This window comes from Lactuca saligna, chromosome 1 (genome assembly GCF_052625555.1).
Source record: "Lactuca saligna cultivar CGN05327 chromosome 1, ASM5262555v1, whole genome shotgun sequence".
NCBI lineage: Eukaryota > Viridiplantae > Streptophyta > Magnoliopsida > Asterales > Asteraceae > Lactuca > Lactuca saligna.
Window position 1 is genome coordinate 50,930,202 of NC_136417.1, and position 22,636 is coordinate 50,952,837.

Here is a 22,636-nt window from a genome sequence, read left to right on the forward strand (position 1 = left end):
CAAAGCCCTTTGATCCAAGCCACTTCTCCTTCAAGATTTCTTCAACCAACACCTTTCCAAGCTCTAATTTGCTCCACAAATGAACTTTCCACGAATTTAGGGTTTCTGGAACTCAAGTGGGAATAAGGGAGGCTGTGGAGGGGCATAATGCTCTTTATATAGGGCTCAACCCCGAAATTAGGATTTTCTCCATACAACACCTACTTGTCGAGTCCATCTTTAGACTCGCCGAGTAGGCCACTTGACACGCGACCATAGTTGCGACCTGACTCGCCGAGTCTATCCATGGACTCGCCGAGTCACTCTCCGAAACTTACACGTTTAGCCCTTCAACTCTACTCTTGCGATTCCGGGATGTTACAGGACCTCAAATCGATCTTGGAGAACCAAGATGCTCCCTGCAACTGGTCGAACAAATCGCCGATCCTCGGCAACGGGTAACGGTTCTTGACCGTTAGTTTGTTCAACTCCCAGTAATCAATGCACATCCGGTGTGAACTATCCTTCTTCTTTACAAACAGAATGGGTGCTCCCCACGGTGAGCTACTCGGCCGAATAAACCCTTTCCCCAACAGTTCCTGAAGCTGCGAGGATAACTCTTGCATCTCTGAAGGTGCAAGACGATAAGGCACCTTAGCGATAGGTGCGGCCCCCGGGACCAAATCAATACCGAACTCTACTTGCCTCATGGGAGGCACCCCCTGCAACTCCTCTCGAAAGACATCCGGGAACTCACGCACTATAGGAACCTTCTCCACCGACCTCGGCCTCCTAGAATCAACCCGTGTATCTGACACGTACGCCACAAAACGCTTACAGCCCTGCTGTAGACACTGCCTCACCCTAGCGGCCGAACAAAATGTTGATCCAAAACGGGTACCCTCGCCGTATACTGTAAGAACTCCCCCACTAGGGTCTCATATGGTCACTAGCTGCCGCTCGCAGTTGATAACCGCACCGAACATGCTCAACCAGTCCATGCCCACGATGACACAAACATCCCCCATGGCAATCGGAACCAAATCAATCGGGAACTCAACACCAAAAATCTCAAGTACGCACCTACGGATCACCTCTGTGGCATGTATCTCCTTCTCGTCAGCTATGGAAACTCTCAGAGGTCGACTCAGCGCCTCACGACTAACACTGATGTGCTGACTAAAAGCCAAAGATACAAAGGACCGACTCGCACCCGAATCAAATAATACCAGGGCAGGTACAGAATTCACAAGAAAAGTACCTACGCATAACATAATATGAGCATGATATTTCAACATTATAATAAATACACGAAAGAATACATACCAGCCACGACATCGGGCGTTGCGCGGACCTCCTCCGCGGTTAACTGAAACGCTCTCCCACGTGCCCTCGTCACCTCGGTCTTCACTGGCCCACTCCCGGTAGCTCTGATGGCGGCAGGAGCAGATCCCTGAGGTGCTCCCTGTGCTGATCCTCGTAACTGCGGACACTCCGCCTTCCGGTGTCCGGTCTGGATGTAGTGAAAACATACTCCAAACCCCTTGGGGCAGTCCTTGGCCATATGCCCCTCCTTGCCACATTTGTAGCAAGATCCTGCTCTACACACTCCAGCATGACCCTTGCCGCACTTTCCACAAGTGCGGCCCTTCTGGCTCCCTGATTTGGGATCAACGGGCTTGGCCCGCTTGGCTGCCGGCTGGAATTGAGCCGGTCGTCGATCCCTTCCGTGAGACTCAGCTTCCTCCCTAGTCTGAGTCTCCAGCTCGATCTCCCTCTTCCGGGCATTTGCCTGAAGCTCAGCAAATGTCCGGTATGAGGAGTTCGCCACGAACTCCCGAATGTCTCGTCTCAAGATACTCAAATACCAACTCAGACGTGCCTGCTCAGTGGACACGTGCTCAGGGCAGAACATCGCCCTCTCGTGAAACATCCTGGTAATCACCGTAACAGACTCAGTGCCCTGCTTGAGGGTCAAAAACTCCTGGGCCAAATGTTCCCTCTCCACCTGGGGAACGTACTCATCTCGGAACATGGAAGTGAACCTCTCCCAGGTCACTACCGCAAGCTCAGCAGGCGAAAAGTGTGCTGTGACAAACTTCCACCAGTCCTTCTCTCCCAAGCGAAGCTGGTTCAACGTGAACCGTACTCTCAAATGATCAGGAGATGAGCAAGTGAAGAAACACCCCTATATGTCAGAAATCCATCTCATAGCCGCCACCGGGTCCTGGGTCCCATCAAACTCCGGTGGTTTCGTGTTGCTGAACTCCTGGAACAGCAACGTGTCACCACCCTGTGGCCTAGCAGCAACAACAGCTACAGTGGTCGCCGCAACCGCAGCCTCAGAAAGAGCGGCATAACGCTCGTCGAATGTCTCAATCAGCGCGGTCTTAATATACCCGAACATCTCTGGTATCTCTGCCCTGATGACTGCAGCCACCTCCTCATGAATGATCTGTCGGATCTCCTCATCACTAGCCCCGACACCCTCCGGCATATGACGCGTCCTCACCATGATCAACCTTTGAAATACAACATACGATAAATTAGAATCCACTCGAGCATACTCATACTCGACAACCCATCCCTCCTTGATCCTTGGTATTCCGAAGATTTTTACTTGGACCGTGCACCACCCCGGTGCTTTCAGTAGTACAGGCCCAATACTACAGTCCACACCATCTCAGTACACACCCCAAATCCTCCTCTTCGGATCCCAAATTCCAAGTACTCTATCACTCTCTAACAGATCTCTCATAAGCTCCTCGCTCCTACCTATTCGCTCTCAAGCATCTCATAGCAGCTCACATCTTCCTAGGCTAAGGCATCACAAATCAGGGCACTCTAGTCCTAATAAGAATACCTAGCCTACTCTAGCAAAAGAATACATCATATCAATTCCATAAACATATAATATAAGGGTATTTTGGGAAATCATCGTTCGGGCGCTAACTGATCGTACACACGTTTCTTCCTTGAATTTCTCTAAAAATCTTTTACTCTTAGAAAAGTTTAATTCTCTTTTGAAAATATTTTCCCAAATCCTCAGTTTGAGTTCAAATACTCCCGAAGGTGTACCCGAATCCCTCAAACCAAGGCTCTGATACCAAATTGTAACACCGTAATTTCAAAACAAAATTTTCAAATTTTTATAAAACATAATTCATTTAATATTCAGAAAACAACCACATTTAATTATCCAATTCAAGTAAATACAAAATCCCAAGATCTCAAATCATAACTCCCATGCATGTGTACTGATCAAGCCGGCGCCTTCCCGCGATCGTCACTAGTACCTGAAACAAATAACATCAAACACTGTAAGCACAAAGCTTAGCGAGTTCCCCAAAATACCGCATATAACACATATTAGCCACTCGAGGCTATAACTCTGTGGGTCCGTGCACCCAAACTCTATGAACCCTCAGGTTCTAACTCTGTAAACAAGCACAACATAAATCACATAGACAAAATGCAGTACAACACATAACATACATAGCATACAAATACTCTATCACATAACTCTGGTTACCTACTCAAGGTAAAGTATAGTGAGAAGACTCACCTCGCGTGTCTCGGAAATTCGTAAATCCTGAAATCACTAGTGCTCGATCTCCTGAGCTATAGTCCTCCTATAGCACAATACATCTCTAATTAACACTTTCCCAACTAAGGTTGACTACTCTTTAACAAGTCAACTTAGGTCAACGCTGGTCAACGGTCAACGGTCAACTTTAACCGGACTCGGCGACTGCACAATAGCGACTCGGCGAGTCTGAGCGTATATACTGATTTCCATGGAATCCTCCCTTGACACGTCGAGTATTCACCTAACTCGACGAGTTCCACCTGGCATAAGTTGTGGTGCCACCACAACTCAACTCGCTGTGTCTCAAGAACAACTCAGCGAGTCCAGCTTAATTCAGTCCACCTGACCACTCTGACTATCCCTGACTCACTGAGTCAACCCTCCCCAACTCGGCAAGACCACTCACTGTGTGGTCGGGCAATATTCATACTACTCGTCGAGTCTGTTCTTCGGACTCGGCGAGTCCGTGCCATGCAATGACTCAACCTTGCTCATAAGGTCAGATCTAGTTCATTAACCCATAGATCCAGTCCTTCCAAGCTTATTTAGCACGTAAAGTCACTATCTTGATGCACATATAATATCTATATGACCATATATGATGCTTTTGACCCATATACTACAACTCAAGGTCATAAACTCCATTGTTATACATAAAGCTTGATGAGTGAGGCTCTCTGGACCTCTATGGATCCAGATCCAGAGCCTCAACACAAGAAGGGAACTATTTGGCATCAAATCAACCCAATAATATCCATAAGAAACCCTAAATCCCATTATACTTCACAAAACAGAAGATGAGCTGAAATCATACCTCTAGATCGATGATCTAAGCTTCAAATCCACAGTATAGCAACCTCCTTTGCTTCCTCTTGTCTAGAATCTCCTCCTTCTTTGCTAAATAACACACACAAGGTCAAGAAATGCTTCCTTTCTCTCTCAAAACGTTCAAGCACTCAAGGGTTTCTCTCTAAGGGTTGGTGAGCACAAATGACGGCCATAAGGCCCTTTAAATAGGTCTCAAACCCCGGAAATTAGGGTTTCACCACACAGCGTGGACTCGCCGAGGCCACTCTGGGACTCGCCGAGTCCGGACGCGAACCCATGCCCAAATCCGCGATCCTACTCGGCGAGTTGGGGCTCCAACTCGCCGAGTCCACTCAAAATTTCCAAAAATAACCCAATAATAAATACCTGGAAATTCCGGGCTGTTACAAATTTATACCTAGGATATATATAGTAAACGTTGGAGAGTCAAAATTATACTTTCAAAACTATACTTTTGAAACTCGGAATATGTATTATTTTATATGGAGTCAAAACATGTGGACTCACCAACTTTATGTTGACGTAATTTAAATTGCATGTGTTTTCAGGAAGTTGATAATTATGATACGAGAAATGACGTTACACCGCCAGGTGTTTCCGCCGACGGCCGGTGTGTGATAGATTGGTATCAGAGCTATTAACTATAGTGAATTAGTACTTTCTTAGGAAAAGACGACTATAGTTTAGGGCTTACTCTATTAGGTTTAGGTATATCCCTTAACGTACAAATAAAATTATTATTAAATTATACTACTGAAGGACTACTTACGGGAGCGGTGACAGGATAGACACGTTGCTTGGGTTGCTGGATTTCAGAACGGCTATATGCTAAAATGATCCTGCCCTCCGACTGCGCTGACTGGCATGTGCCTTATCAGCTAGACTTGAAGTAACAAACAATAATTAATAATACTCATGAACACTGCAAACACAAATATATAGAGTTATGTATGAACTCAGTCCCGCGATGAGAACACGTGTATAAACCAAAAATATAGAAAACCCAAACCCTCGATAAGAATTCTACGCAAAGTTTTAGGTCAAAGCTCCTTAGTCGAGTTTTATTGTACATGGGCCGAACCACAACTAAATGTAGACTGATCACCTATGTTTAATTATGGTTAGACCAATGCACAACTAAAATTGGATATTGTGTTTGATAGACTAAAACACATGAAGATTCTAGAAGATTAAAGATAGATCTCAAATCAGGATACCATCAACTCGGAGTACGAGAAGACGATGTTCCAAAAACAACATTTAGGACTCGGTATGGTCATTTAGAGTTCTTAGTTATGCCTTTGGATTGACCAACACTCCAACAATGTCCAAGAACCTCATGAATAATGTTTTCAAACCGTAGTTGGATAAATTCGTGATAGTATTATTGATGATATATTGATATATTCATGAACCAAGGAAGAACACGGTCAACACTTGCAAATAATCTTGGAACTACTAAGAAAAGGAAAGTTGTACACCAAATTCTTCGAATGTGAATTTTGGATTAGAGAAGTACAAATTTTTAGAACATATAGTTAGCAACAAAGGAATTCATGTCCAACCCTCCAAGATTGAAGTAATTAAGAATTAGGAAGCATCGAAGACGTCAAAAGAAGTGCGTCAATTCCTAGGACTTGCTGGCTATTACCGCAACCTCATAGAGAATTTCTCCAAAATAGCCAAGCCACTTACAACACTAACCCAAAAGGATATGAAGTTCAACTGGGAAGATAAACAAGAAGCTGCTTTTTAGAAACTGAAGCAAATGGTGTGTAATGCACCAATCCTATCCCTTCCAGATGGGACAGATGATTTCGTCGTATACTGCGTCGCATCAAATCAAGGATTGGGATGTGTGTTGATGCAAAGAGGAAAAGTTATCACCAACGCATCACGACAACTTAAGGTGCATGAGAATAATTACACTACCCATGACCTTAAATTGGGAGTTGTAGTTTTTGCACTGGGAAGTTGGAGACACACAATTGGCCAAAGAACATATAGGTGATACCTTATGAGTCGAGCTAGAAATAATCCACGAGACAACTCAAAAGATCCTGCAAATTAAGATTAAAGGCAGCACGTGATCGTCAAAAGAGTTATGCTGATGTAAGACGTAAGCCTTTAGAATTCCAAGTTGGAGATAAAGTAATATTAAAGGTCTCTCCTTGGAAAGGCATGATTTGATTCGGGAAACGAGGCAAGCTAAACCCGTGATATATAGAACCTATTGAAATTCTAGAAAGAATTGGTTATGTTGCATATCAACTTTAGTTACATCAAGTGCTAAGAAATATCCACAATGTTTTCCTAACTAATTAACGTTTTCCCATCCACAAGATAAATTTTGGGACGAAATTATTCTAATGGGGGGAGAATGTAACACCAGTCAAAATAGGTTAAAAATAATCACATGTGATTATGCCAATCATGTAATGTGATTTTCTTAAACTAGTAAAGTGACAAACTTTCTATATAATTCATGATAAAGTATGAACTTTCATACATATTTTATGATACAACTCAAAGTATACATCCACACGATTCCAAAAATATAGAGAAAATCTAAATCTGACTTCGCGTGAAGAAGTTATGATAAACTGAACACTATAAATCTCTATAATAAGAGAAATTTAAAATAGACTTAGAATTATCTATTTAAGTCTAAAAGAGACTTTTAGTGCTCGTAAATACCTACGTCTGCATATAAAGAACGTCAAAAACAGACTTCGTATGCAAAAGTTATGGCATTCCGAAGATTTAGCTTTTAAAAACCCTAAACTAGCTAATTCACGACATCAATTTTATGACGCTCACGCTATTCTGTCATAATTCAGAATCTAGAAGCTGCGAGAGAATAAGATCCAATTCACGACGTGAGTTTTATGACATGAGAGGAGTAATTCTGTCATAAATCGGAATCTAGAAGTTGCGAGAGGATAACATCCAAAATTCACGACGTCAATTTTATGACACTCACGACGTGAGGAGTCACATGACCACCTTTCGAAGCTAGGGACACAAATGGCAAGTAAACGGAGTGAATCATGATACTCACGATGTGAGTGTCATAAAATCTTACTATAAATAGAGGCTTCAACCCTTTTGTAACAGCCGGATTTTTCAGGTATCTTGTATATTTATGTTTTTGGTGATTTGAGAGGGGAGTCGGCGAGTTGGAGCTCAGACTCGCGGAGTAGGGACGCGGATCTGGCCGTGGGATCGCGCCTGGACTCGGCGAGTCCAGGATATGGACTCGGCGAGTCAGCGCTGTGTAATGAAACCCTAATTTCTCGGGTTTGAGACCTATTTAAAGGGCCTAATGGCCGTCATTTGTGCTCACCAGTCCCTTGAGTGAAACCCTAATCGAGTGTGAGCATTTGGAGCAAAGTAGAAGGCCATCATTGATCTTGGAGGTGTCATTGTTGCAAGGAAGGAGAAGAACTAGCCAAGGGAAAGCAAGTGGAGCCACTTCTGAGGGTTTGGAGTCCATAGCATCACTATTGTGTTTCGAGTTATCTTCTTCCTTGTTGATGTTTATCTAGATTTAGGGTTTGTTGAACCCTTTTGTGGCAAGATCTAGTGCCCCCTTGGTCCCTCATGAGGTTTGAACCATAGATCTGGACCCTTAGAGGTCCAGAGTGTCCCTTTACCCAAGCTTTTTGGGAATCAATGGAGGCTTTGGATTGGAATCCTTATGCCTTAGGTCAAAACTCCATTTATGAACCATAGGGTGTGTTATGGGCACCAAGATAGAAGCTTTACATGATTAATCAGTCTAGGGAGGCCAGATTTATAGATTGTGGAAGCAGATCTGACCTTAGAAGCAAGTTGGAGTGGTTGCATGGCATGGACTCACCGAGTCTGTTCATCAGACTCGGCGAGTATTTTGAAGATTGCCTTGGGATTGCTCAGTGAGTGGTCCAATCGAGTCATGGGTAGACTCAGTGAGTCAGGGTGAGTTGGAGAGGGACGACAAGTGGACTGAGTCGAACTGGGACTCCGCGAGTTGTTCTTGAGACTCGGCGAGTTGAGTCGGGGTGGCCTCGCGATTCTTCCAGGTGAAACTCGTCGAGTAAGGGGGGGAATACTCGACGTGTAGGAAGGGAATTTCAGAGGGTTGGTGAAAACGTCTAGACTCGCCGAGTCGCCGTAGCACTCGCCGAGTCCGGTCAAAGTTGACCGTTGACCATTGACCAAAAGTTGACCTGTGTTGACTTATTGGGTATAGTCAACCTTAAAAGATATAAAGTGTTAACTAGAGGCATGCGTTGTTATAGGAGGAGTAGAGCTCGGAGGATCGAGCACGAGGGATATTCAGGATTCGTGAGATACCGAGATACGCGAGGTGAGTCTTCTCACTATACTTTACCTTGAGTAGGTAACCAGAGTTATGTGATAGAGTATTTGTATGCTATGTATGTTATGTGTTGTACTGGATTATTTCTATGTGATTTATGTGGTGCATGTTTATCAGAGTTAGAACCTGAGGGTTCACAGAGTTTGGGTGCACGGACCCACAGAGTTATAGCCTCGAGTGGCTATTATGTATTAAATGTGGTATTTTAGGGAACTCACTAAGCTTTGTGCTTACAGTGTTTGATGTTATTGTTTCAGGTACTAGTGACGACCGCGGGAAGGCGCCGGCTTGATCCGTACACACACACTCGGAGTTTTTACATTGTGATCTTGGGATTTTGTATTGACCTAATTGGATAATTAATATGGTTGTCGATGAATGTTAATTGAATTATGTTTTATAAAAATTTGAAAATTTTGTTTTGAAATTTACGGTGTTACAATTTGGTATCAGAGCCTTGGTTTGAGGGATTCGGGTACACCTTCGGGAGTATTTGAACTCAAACTGAGGAATTGGAAGGATATTTTCAAAAGAAAACCTAACTTTTCTAAGAGTAAAAGATTTTCTTGAAAAAGAAACAAATTCCAGGAACAAACGTGTGTACGATCAGTCAGCGCCCGAACGGTGAATTCCCAAAATACCTTTATATTATGTAATATTGATATTGATAAGATGTATCTGCATGCTAGAGTAGGCTAGGTAATGCTAATAGGACTAGAGTGGCCTGATTTGTGATGCCTTAGCCTAGGGAGAGGTGAGCTGCTATGAGGTGCTTGAGAGTGAGTAGGTAGCAGCGAGGGGCTTATGAGAGATCTATTAGAGAGTGGTCTACGCATGATAGAGTACTTGGGATTTGGGATCCGAAGAGGAAGATTTGGGGTGTGTACTGAGACGGTGTGGACAGTAGTATTGGACCCGTACTACTGAAAGCACCGGGGCGGTACACAGTCCAAATAAGAATCTTTGGGATACCAAGAATCAAGGAGGGGTGGATTGTCAAGTGTGAGTATGCTCGAGTGAATTCTAATTTATCACATGTTGTATTTCAGAGGTTGATCATGGTGAGGACATGTTATATGCCGGAGGGTGCCGGAGCTAGTGATGAGGAGATTCGACAGATCATTCATGAGGAGGTGGCTGCGGTCATCAGGGCTGAGATACCAGAGATGTGTGGGTCTATTAAGACCGCGCTGATTGAGACATTTGACGAGCGTTACGCCGCTCTTTCTGAGGCTGCTGTTGTAGCGGCTACCGTAGCGATCGCTGCGGCGAGACCCCAGGGAGGTGATGCGTCGCTGTTTCGGGATCCGGTGGCAGCTATGAGGTGGATATCTGATATGGAGGGGTGCTTTTTCACTTGCTCATCTCCTGAGCATCTGAAGGTTCGGTTCGCGCTGAACCAGCTTCGCTTGGGAGCGAAGGACTGGTGGAAGTTTGTGACGGCGCATTTTATACCTGCTGAGCTTTCGGCGGTGACCTGGGAGAGGTTCACTACCATGTTCCAGGATGAGTACGTTCCCCAGGTGGAGAGGGAGCATTTGGCACAGGAGTTTCTAACCCTCAAGCAGGGTATTGAGTCAGTTACAGCGATCACGAGGATGTTCCATGAGAGGGCGATGTTCTGCCCTGAGCATGTGTCCACTGAGCAGGCACGTATGAGCCGCTACCTGAGCATTTTGAGACGGGATATTCGGGATTTCGCCACGAACTCCTCGTATCGGACCTTTGCTGAGCTTCAGGCAAATACCCGGAAGAGGGAGATTGAGCTTGAGACACAGGCCAGGGGGGAGGCGGAGTCTCTGGGGAGGGATTGGCGGCCGGCACAGTCTCAGCCGGCAGCCAAGCGGGCCAAGACCGCTGATCCCAAACCCGGGAGCTAGAAGGGCCGCACTTGCGGGAAGTGCAGCAAGGGTCATGATGGAGTTTGCCGAGCAGGATCTTGCTACATGTAACACTGTAAATTTCAAAACAAATTTTTTCGATTTTCTTATAAAACAAAATTCGATTAATATTCATCAACAACCATATTAATTATCCAATATAGGTCAATACAAAATCCCAAGATCACAATGTAAAAACTCCGAGTGTGTGTACGGATCAAGCCAGCGCCTTCCCGCGGTCGTCACTAGTACCTGAAACAATAACATCAAACACTGTAAGCACAAGGCTTAGTGAGTTCCCCAAAATACCACATATAACACATATTAGCCACTCGAGGCTATAACTCTGTGGGTCCGTGCACCCAAACTCTGTGAACCCTCAGGTTCTAGCTCTGATAAGCATGCACTACATAAATCACATAGAAATAATGCAGTACAACACATAACATACATAGCATACAAATACTCTATCACATAACTCTGGTTACCTACTCAAGGTAATATAGTATATTGAGAAGACTCACCTCGCGTATCTCGGTATCTCACGAATCCTGGAAATCCCTCGTGCTCGATCCTCCGAGCTCTAATCCTCCTATAACATTATATGTTTCTAATTAACACTTTATATCTCTAAGGTTGACTATCCCTAAGAAGTCAACACAGGTCAACTCTGGTCAACGGTCAATGGTCAACGGTCAACTCTGACCGGACTCGGTGAGTACCATGGCGACTCGGCGAGTCTAGACGTTTTCACCAACCCTCTGAAATCCCCTTACTACACGTCGAGTATTCCCCCCTTTACTCGACGAGTTTCACCTGAATGAATCGCGGGGCCACCCCGACTCAACTCGCCGAGTCTCAAGGACAACTCGGCGAGTCCAAGTTTGACTCAGTCCACTCGTCATCCCTCTCCAACTCACCCTAACTCACTGAGTCTACCCATGACTCGATTGGACCACTCGCTGAGCAATCCCAAGGAAATCTTCAAGCTACTCGCCGAGTCGGATGAACAGACTCGGCGAGTCCATGCCATGCAACCACTCCAACTTGCTTCTAAGGTCAGATCTGTTTCCATAAACTATAGATCTGGTCTCCCTCGACTGATTCATCACGTAAAGCTCCTATCTTGGTGCCCATAACACACCCCATAGCTCATAAATGGAGTTTTTGACCTAAGGCATGAGGATTCCAATCCAAAGCCTCCATTGATTCCCAAAAAGCTTGGGTAAAGGGACACTTTGGACCTTTAAGGGTCCAGATCTATGGTTCAAACCTCATAAGGGACCAAGAGGACACTATATCTTGCCATAAAAGGGTTCAACAAACCATAAATCTAGATAAACAACAACAAGGAAGAAGGTAACTTGGACTTATTACCACAAAAGTGATGCTCTGGACTCCAAACCCACAGAAGTGGCTCCTCTTGCTTTCCCTTGGCTAGCTCTTCTCCTTCCTTGCAACAATGGCACCTCCAAGGTCAATAATAGCCTCCTACTTAGCTCCAAATGCTCACACTCGATTAGGGTTTCACTCAAGGGGCTGGTGAGCACAAATGACGGCCATTAGGCCCTTTAAATAAGTCTCAAACCCGAGAAATTAGGGTTTCATTACACAGCGCTGACTCGCCGAGTCCATATCCTGGACTCGTCGAGTCCAGGCGCGATCTCGCGACCAGATCCGCGTCCCTACTCGGCGAGTCTGAGCTCCAACTCGCCGAGTCCCCTCTCAAATCACCAAAACCATAAATATACAAGATACCTGAAAAATCTGGCTGTTACAACTCTCCCCCAGAAGGACTAGACTTTGCCCTCGAAGTCTCGCTCTAAAAACAGCTCCGGATGCTGCTCCTACATCATACGCTCTGGCTCCCAGGTCATCTCTGATCCCCTCCGGTGTTGCCACTGAACCAACACCAGAGGTACCTCCTTATTTCTCAGAACCTTGATCTTCTGATCTCTGATGGCCACTAGTCTCTCGGCATAATTCAGGCTTGCATCCACCTGAATATCCTCTAACGGAACCACTGCCGATTCATCGGCTATACACTTCCTCAACTGCGACACATGAAAAGTGTCGTGGATCTGTCCCAACTCTGCTGGCAACTCCAACCGATAGGCTACCCGACCTACCCTCGTAATCACACGAAATGGACTTATAAACCGGGGCCCCAACTTGCCCCTCCTCCTGAACCGAATCACTCCTTTCCAAGGAGAAACCTTCAGGAGAACGAAGTCGCCGACCTGAAATTCAAGCTCGGACCGGCGCCTGTCCGCATAACTATTTTGTCGGCTCTGGGCAGTCAATAACTTGTGTCTGACCCGTTGTATCTGCTCTGTCGTCTGAATCACGATCTCTGTACTGCCCATCACTCTCTGCCCAACCTCACCCCAGCAAATGGGAGTCCGGCACCTCCTACCATACAACAGCTCAAAGGGCGGCATACAGATGATCGAATGATGGCTGTTATTGTAGGAAAACTCCGCCAAGGGTAAGTACGCATCCCAGCTACCCCCGAAATCCAATACACATGCTCGAAGCATGTCTTTAAGCGTCTGAATCGTCCATTCACTCTGGCCGTCTGTCTGGGGATGATATGCGGTACTGAAATGCAGTTTAGTTCCCAACTCCTCATGAAATTTCTTTCAGAATCGGGAAGTGAAACCCACATCACGGTCCGAAACGATCGAGATCGGCACCCCATGCCGAGATACCACTTCCCTCACATAAACCTCTGCCAATTTCTCCGCCGAAGAACTCTCACTGATGGCAAGAAAGTGAGCGCTCTTCGTCAACCTATCCACAATCACCCAAATTGCATCAACTCCTCTGGCAGTCCTTGGCAATTTGGTGATGAAATCCATAGTGATCTGTTCCCACTTCCACTCGGGAACCTCCAATGGCTGCAACTTGCCATGCGGTCTCTGGTGCTCGGCCTTAACCCTTCGACAGGTCAAACACCTCTCGAACAACCATGCGACGTCCCTCTTCATACAGGGCCACCAATACTCTTTCCTCAAATCCAAATACATTTTCGTAGCCCCGGGATGGATCGAAAATGTCGATCTATGAGCTTCCTCCATCAAAGTAGTACGCGTACCGCCCACAAACGGTACCCAAATCCGGCCCTGAAAAATCATAAGCCCTCGACTATCTGAAACGAACTCTGAAACCAAACCAACGACCTGTTCTCTCTTCTGCATCTCCGGATGCACAGCCTCGGCCTGTGCCCCACGAATGGCATCTAGAACTGGAGTTATCACGGTCAATCTCAAACATATATTTCGCAGTGGAGTACTCTCCGCCCTGCGGCTCAACGCGTCAGCTACCACATTAGCCTTGCCCGGGTGGTACAGGATCTCACAATCATAATCCTTGACCACATCTAACCACCTCCTCTACCGCATATTTAGGTTAGGCTGATCCATCAAGTACTTCAAGCTCTTATGGTCCGTGTATATCGTACAACGAACCCCATACAAGTAGTGACGCCAAATCTTGAGGGTGAACACCACTGCCCCCAACTCTAGATCATGTGTGGGATATCTCGCCTCATGAGGCTTCAACTGCCTCGACGCATATGGTATCACATGTCCCTTCTGCATCAGTACCACTCCCAGCCCTAAAATCGATGCATCACAAAATACCACAAAATCTTCCATCCCTTCCGGAAGAGCTAATACCGGAGCTTCGCACAATCTTTGGCGAAGCGTCTCAAAGGAGGTCTGCTGCTCGGGACCCTATAAAAATGTAACACCCTTCTGGGTCAATCTGGTGAGTGGCACCGCGATCTTGGAGAAATCCTTGATAAACCTCCGATAGTACCCTGCCAACCCAAGGAAGCTCCTGATCTCAGAGGGTGACTTTGGCACCTCCCAACTCATCACCGCCTCAACCTTGGCCGAATCGACCAATATCCCTTTTTGATTAACAAGATGTCCCAGAAACTGGACCTCCCGCAACCAGAAATCGCACTTGGAAAACTTTGCATAAAGTTTCTCCGATCTCAAAACTCCAAGAACTTCCCTCAAATGCTCCTCATGCTGCTCTCTAGATCTCGAATATACCAGAATATCATCGATGAATACAATCACAGACCGATCCAGCATCGGCCTGCATACCCTGTTCATGAGATCCATGAACACAGCCGGGGAATTGGTGAGCCCAAAAGGCATCACCACAAACTCATAATGCCCATATCGCGTCCTGAACGCTGTCTTCTGGACGTCCTCGTCCCGTACTCTCACCTGATGATAGCCCGACCTCAAATTAATCTTGGAGAACCAAGATGCTCCCTGTAACTGATCGAATAAATCGTCGATCCTCGGCAACGGGTAACGGTTCTTGACCGTCAGCTTATTCAATTCTCGGTAATCAATACACATTCGATGCGAACCGTCCTTCTTCTTCATAAATAGAATGGGTGCTCCCCACGGCGAGCTACTCGGCCGAATAAACCCCTTCCCCAGCAGCTCCTGAAGCTGCGAGGATAACTCTTGCATCTCTGAAGGTGCAAGACGATAAGGCACCTTAGCGATAGGCGCGGCTCCCGGAACCAAATCGATACTGAACTCCACTTGCCTCACGGGAGGCACACCCGATAATTCTTCGGGAAAAACATCTGGAAACTCACGCACCACCGGAACTTCATCCACTGAACTCAGTCTCTCGGAGATCACTCGCGTATCCATCACATACGCCACAAAACCCTTACAGCCCTGCTGTAAACACTGCCTCGCCCTAGCGGCCGAACAAAAGGCCAATCCAGAACGTGTACCCTCGCCGTATACCAAAAGAACTCCCCCACTAGGATCTCGTATGGTCACCAGCTGACGCTCGCGGTCGATAACCGCGCCGAATCGGCTCAACCAGTCCATGCCCACTATGACACAGACATCCCCCATCGCAATAGGAACCAGATCGATCGGAAACTCAACCCCAAAAATCTCTAACACACATCCCCGGAGGACCTCCGTGGCACAAATCACTCTGTCGGCAGCTATGGAAACCCGCAGAGGCTGACTAAATGCCTCATGACTAACACTGATATGCTGACTAAAGGCCAAAGATACAAAAGACCGACTCGCACCCGAGTCAAATAACACTAAAGCAGGCACAGAGTTCACAAGGAAGGTACCTATGCATAACATAATATAAGCATAATATCTCAACACCAAAAATAAGTATATAGAAGGAAACGTACCAGCCACAACGTCGGGTGCAGCGCGGACCTCTTCCGGAGTCAGCTGAAAGGCTCTCCCTCGAGCTCTCAATGACTCGGCCTTCACGGGTCGACTCTCTGTAGCTCTGATGGCGGCGGGAGCAGATCCCTGAGATGCTCCGCGCAGCAGCGGACACTCCGCCTTCCGGTGTTCGGTCTGTTTGCAGTGAAAACACACTGCAAACCCCTTGGGGCAGTCCTTGGCCATATGCCCCTCCTTGCCACATTTGTAGCAAGATCCTGCTCGACAGACTCCATCGTGACCCTTGCTGCACTTCCCGCAAGTGCGGCCCTTCTGGCTCCCGGGTTTGGGATCAGCGGGCTTGGCCCGCTTGGCTGCCGGCTGGAGCTGTGCCGGCCACCGATCCCTCCCCAGAGACTCCGCCTCCTCCCTGGCCTAAGTCTCAAGCTCAATCTCCCTCTTCCGGGCATTTGCTTGAAGCTCAGCAAATGTCCGATACGAGGAGTTCGCGGCGAACTCCCGAATATCCCATCTCAAAATGCTCAGGTAGCAGCTCATACGTGCCTGCTCAGTGGACACGTGCTCAAGGCAGAACATCGCCCTCTCATGAAACATCCTCGTGATCGCTGTAACTGACTCAGTACCCTGCTTGAGGGTCAGAAACTCCTGTGCCAAACGCTCCCTTTCCACCTGGGGAACGTACTCATCTCGGAACATGGTAGTGAACCTCTCCCAGGTCACTGCCGAAAGCTCAGCAGGCGTGAAATGCACTGTCACAAACTTCCACCAGTCCTTCGCTCCCAAGCGAAGCTGGTTCAGCGCGAACCGAACCATCAGATGCTCAGGACATGAGCAAGTGAAGAAGCATCCCTCCATATCAGATATCCACCTCATAGCTGCCACCGGATCCTGTGTACCATCAAACTCTGGTGGTTTGGTGTTGTTGAACTCCCGAAACAGTGACGCATCACCTCCCTGGGGTCTCGCCGCAGCGATCGCTGCGGTAGCCGCTGCAACAGCAGCCTCAGAAAGAGCGGCGTAATGCTCGTCAAATGTCTCAATCAGCACGGTCTTAATAGACCCGAACATCTCTGGTATCTCAGCCCTGATGACCGCAACCACCTCCTCATGAATGATCTGTTGAATCTCCTCATCACTAGCTCCGGCACCCTCCGGCATATGACGTGTCCTCACCATGATCAACCTCTGAAATACAACATGCGATAAATTAGAATTCACTCGAACATTCTTACACTCGACAATCCAACCCTCCTTGATTCTTGGTATCCAAAGATTCTTATTTGGACTGTGTACTGCCCCGGTGCTTTCAGTAGTACGGGCCCAATACTACTGTCCACACCATCTCAGTACACACCCCAAACCTTCCTCTTCGGATCCCAATTCCCAAGTACTCTATCATGCGTAGACCACTCTCTAATAGATATCTCATAAGCCCCTTGCTTCTACCTACTCACTAGGGGTGCAAACGAGCCGAGCCGAGCCCGAGCCTGGCCAGGCTCGGCTCAGGCTCGTTTAAGTTATATGAGGCTCGAGCTCGAGCTCGCTTGATTCGAGCTTTCTTGTACTGAGCTCGGCTCGAGCTCGTAAAGAATTATCCAAGCTCGGCTTGGGCTCGAGATCGACTCGTCTTTTATCTGACGTGCCTAAATAAGCTTAAGCTCGGCTCGAGCTTGTTAAGAAGCTCGTTTACTAATACCCTAAATCCGTAATTCCTCTAATATATTTTTATTTTAATATATATAAATAATAATAAATTATATTATGTAAAGGCTCGTTTAGGCTCGCGAGCCTAATCGAGCTTAATGACATAGGCTCGAGCTCGAGCTCGTTTAATAAACGAGCTTAATATTAAGCTCGAGCTTGGCTTGGGCTCGTTTAAAATCGATTTCGAGTCGAGCTTTTAACGATCCGATCCCGAGTAGTTCGCGAGTAGCTTGGCTCGTTTGCACCCCTACTACTCACTCTCAGCATCTCATAGCAGCTCACCCCTCCCTAGGCTAAGGCATCACAAATCAGGCCACTCTAGTCCTATTAGCAATACCTAGCCTACTCTAGCATGCAGATACATCATATCAATAATAATATCATGTAATATAAAGGTATTTTGGGAATTCACCGTTCGGGCGCTGACTGATCATACACACGTATCTTCCTGGAATTTGTTTCTTTTTCAAGAAAATCTTTTACTCTTAGAAAAGTTAGGTTTTCTTTTGAAAATATCTTTCCAATTCCTCAGTTTGAGTTCAAATACTCCCGAAGGTGTGCCAAACGGCTCGCATCGAATGTGTATTGATTACCGAGAATTGAATAAGCTGACGGTCAAGAACCGTTACCCGTTGCCGAGCATCGACGATTTATTCGATCAGTTATAGGGAGCATCTTGGTTCTCCAAGATCGATTTGAGGTCGGGCTATCATCAGGTGAGAGTGCAGGACGAGGACGTCCAGACGACAGCGTTCAGGATGTGATATGGGCATTATGAGTTTGTGGTGATGCCTTTTGGGCTCACCAATGCCCCGGCTGTGTTCATGGATCTCATGAACAGGGTATGCATGCCGATGTTGGATCGGTCTGTGATTGTATTCATTGATGATATTCTGGTATATTCGAGATCTAGAGAGCAGCATGGGGAGCATTTGAGGGAAGTTCTTGGAGTTTTGAGATCGGAGAAACTTTATGCAAAGTTTTCATAGTGCGATTTCTGGTTGCGGGAGGTCCAGTTTCTTGGACATCTTGTTAATCAGAAAGGGATATTGGTCGATCCGGCCAAGGTTGAGGCGGTGATGAGTTGGGAGGTGCCAAAGTCACCCTCTGAGATCAGGAGCTTCCTTGGGTTGGCAGGGTACTATCGGAGGTTTATCAAGGATTTCTCCAAGATCACGGTGCCACTCACCAGATTGACCCAGAAGGGTGTTACATTTTTATGGGGTCCCGAGCAGCAGACCTCCTTTGAGACACTTCGCCAAAGGTTGTGCGAAGCTCCGGTATTAGCTCTTCCAGAAGGGATGGAAGATTTTGTGGTATTTTGTGATGCATTCATTTTAGGGCTGGGAGCGGTACTGATGCAGAAGGGATATGTGATAGCATATACATCGAGGCAGTTGAAGCCTCATGAGGCGAGATATCCCACACATGATCTAGAGTTGGGGGCAGTGGTGTTCGCCCTCAAGATTTGGCGTCACTACTTGTATGGGGTTCGTTGTACGATATACACGGACCATAAGAGCTTGAAGTACTTGATGGATCAGCCTAACCTAAATATGCGGCAGAGGAGGTGGTTAGATGTGGTCAAGGATTATGATTGTGAGATCCTGTACCACCCGGGCAAGGCTAATGTGGTAGCTGACGCGTTGAGCCGCAGGGCGGAGAGTACTCCACTGCGAAATGTATGTTTGAGATTGACCATGATAGCTCCAGTTATGGATGCCATTCGTGGGGCACAGGCCGAGGCTGTGCATCCGGAGATGCAGAAGAGAGAACGGGTCGTTGGTTTGGTTTCAGAGTTCGTTTCAGATAGTCGAGGGCTTATGACTTTTCAGGGCCGGATTTGGGTACCGTTTGTGGGCGGTACGCGTACTACTTTGATGGAGGAAGCTCATAGATCGAAATTTTCGATCCATCCCGGGGCTACGAAAATGTATTTGGATTTGAGGAAAGAGTATTGGTGGCCCTATATGAAGAGGGACGTCGCATGGTTTGTCAAGAGGTGTTTGACCTGCCGAAGGGTTAAGGCCGAGCACCAGAGACTGCATGGCAAGTTGCAGCCATTGGAGGTTCCCGAGTGGAAGTGGGAACAGATCACTATGGATTTCATCACCAAATTGCCAAGGACTGCCAGAGGAGTTGATGCAATTTGGGTGATTGTGGATAGGTTGACGAAGAGCGCTCACTTTCTTGCCATCAGTGAGAATTCTTCGGCGGAGAAATTGGCAGAGGTTTATGTGAGGGAAGTGGTATCTCGGCATGGGGTGCCGATCTCGATCGTTTCGGACCGTGATGTGGGTTTCACTTCCCGATTCTGGAAGAAATTTCATGAGGAGTTGGGAACTAAACTGCATTTCAGTACCGCATATCATCCCCAGACAGACGACCAGAGTGAGCGGACGATTCAGACGCTTAAAGACATGCTTCGAGCATGTGTATTGGATTTCGAGGGTAGCTGGGATGCGTAATTACCCTTGGCGGAGTTTTCCTACAATAACAGCCATCATTCAAGCATCGGTATGCCGCCCTTTGAGCTGTTGTATGGTAGGAGGTGTCGGACTCCCATTTGTTGGGGTGAGGTTGGGCAGAGAGTGATGGGCAGTACAGAGATCGTGATTCAGACGACAGAGCAGATACAGCGGGTCAGACAGAGGTTATTGACCGCCCAGAGCCGACAAAAGAGTTATGCGGACAGGCGTCGATCCGAGCTTGAATTTCAGGTCGGCGACTTCGTTCTCCTGAAGGTTTCTCCTTGGAAAGGAGTGATTCGGTTCAGGAAGAGGGGCAAGTTGGGGCCTCGGTTTATAGGTCCATTTCGTGTGATTACGAGGGTAGGTCGGGTAGCCTATCGGTTGGAGTTGCCAGCAGAGTTGGGACAGATCCACGACACTTTTCATGTGTCGCAGTTGAGGAAGTGTATAGCCGATGAATCGGCAGTGGTTCCGTTAGAGGATATTCAGGTGGATGCAAGCCTGAATTATGCCGAGAGACTAGTGGCCATCAGAGATCGGAAGATCAAGGTTCTGAGAAATAAGGAGGTACCTCTGGTGTTGGTTCAGTGGCAACACCGGAGGGGATCAGAGATGACCTGGGAGCCAGAGCGTATGATGTAGGAGCAGCATCCGGAGCTGTTTTTAGAGCGAGACTTCGAGGGCAAAGTCTAGTCCTTCTGGGGGAGAGTTGTAACAGCCAGATTTTTCAGGTATCTTGTATATTTATGGTTTTGGTGATTTGAGAGGGGACTCGGCGAGTTGGAGCTCAGACTCGCCGAGTAGGGACGCGGATCTGGTCGCGGGATCGCGCCTGGACTCGGCGAGTCCAGGATATGGACTCGGTGAGTCAGCGCTGTGTAATGAAACCCTAATTTCTCGGGTTTGAGACCTATTTAAAGGGCCTAATGGCCGTCATTTGTGCTCACCAGTCCCTTGAGTGAAACCCTAATCGAGTGTGAGCATTTGGAGCAAAGTAGAAGGCCATTATTGATCTTGGAGGTGTCATTGTTGCAAGGAAGGAGAAGAACTAGCCAAGGGAAAGCAAGTGGAGCCACTTCTGAGGGTTTGGAGTCCAGAGCATCACTATTGTGTTTCGAGTTATCTTCTTCCTTGTTGATGTTTATCTAGATTTAGGGTTTGTTGAACCCTTTTGTGGCAAGATCTAGTGCCCCCTTGGTCCCTCATGAGGTTTGAACCATAGATCTGGACCCTTAGAGGTCCAGAGTGTCCCTTTACCCAAGCTTTTTGGGAATCAATGGAGGCTTTGGATTGGAATCCTTATGCCTTAGGTCAAAACTCCATTTATGAACCATAGGGTGTGTTATGGGCACCAAGATAGAAGCTTTACGTGATGAATCAGTCTAGGGAGGCCAGATTTATAGATTGTGGAAGCAGGTCTGACCTTAGAAGCAAGTTGGAGTGGTTGCATGGCATGGACTCGCCGAGTCTGTTCATCAGACTCGGCGAGTAGTTTGAAGATTGCCTTGGGATTGCTTAGTGAGTGGTCCAATCGAGTCATGCCATGGGATTGCCTGGGACTCCGCGAGTAGTTTGAAGATTGCCTTGGGATTGCCTGGGACTCCGCGAGTTGTTTTTAAGACTCGGCAAGTTGAGTCGGGGTGGCCTCGCGATTCTTCCAGGTGAAACTCGTCGAGTAAGGGGGGAATACTCGACGTGTAGGAAGGGAATTTCAAAGGATTGATGAAAACGTCTAGACTCGCCGAGTCGCCGTAACACTCGCCGAGTCCGGTCAAAGTTGACCGTTGACCGTTGACCAAAAGTTGACCTGTGTTGACTTATTAGGTATAGTCAACCTTAGAAGATATAAAGTGTTAACTAGAGGCATACGTTGTTATAGGAGGAGTAGAGCTCGGAGGATCGAGCACGAGGGATATTCAGGATTCGTGAGATACCGAGATACGCGAGGTGAGTCTTCTCACTATACTTTACCTTGAGTAGGTAACCAGAGTTATGTGATAGAGTATTTGTATGCTATGTATGTTATGTGTTGTACTGCATTATTTCTATGTGATTTATGTGGTGCATGTTTATTAGAGTTAGAACCTGAGGGTTCACAGAGTTTGGGTGCACGGACCCACAGAGTTATAGCCTCGAGTGGCTATTATGTGTTAAATGTGGTATTTTGGGGAACTCACTAAGCTTTGTGCTTACAGTGTTTGATGTTATTGTTTCAGGTACTAGTGACGACCGCGGGAAGGCGCCGGCTTGATCCGTACACACACTCGGAGTTTTTACATTGTGATCTTGGAATTTTGTATTGACCTAAATTGGATAATTAATATGGTTGTTGATGAATGTTAATTGAATTATGTTTTATAAAAATTTGAAAATTTTGTTTTGAAATTTACGGTGTTACACCTTTCACTTCCTTACACCATTTCCTTTCTTCCTCTCTTACTTGCTGAAGCCCTCTTGCATCCCGAGCCGCGACAAACTCGCACGCTGACTGTTTCGCTTAGATATCATAAAAATCATGCTACTATGGTGAGTTTCACGGCCCCACTTTCTGATATTTTCGGGGGTAACACATGCTAAATATTATATATACGTTATTATTATGTCTATATGATAGTATATCA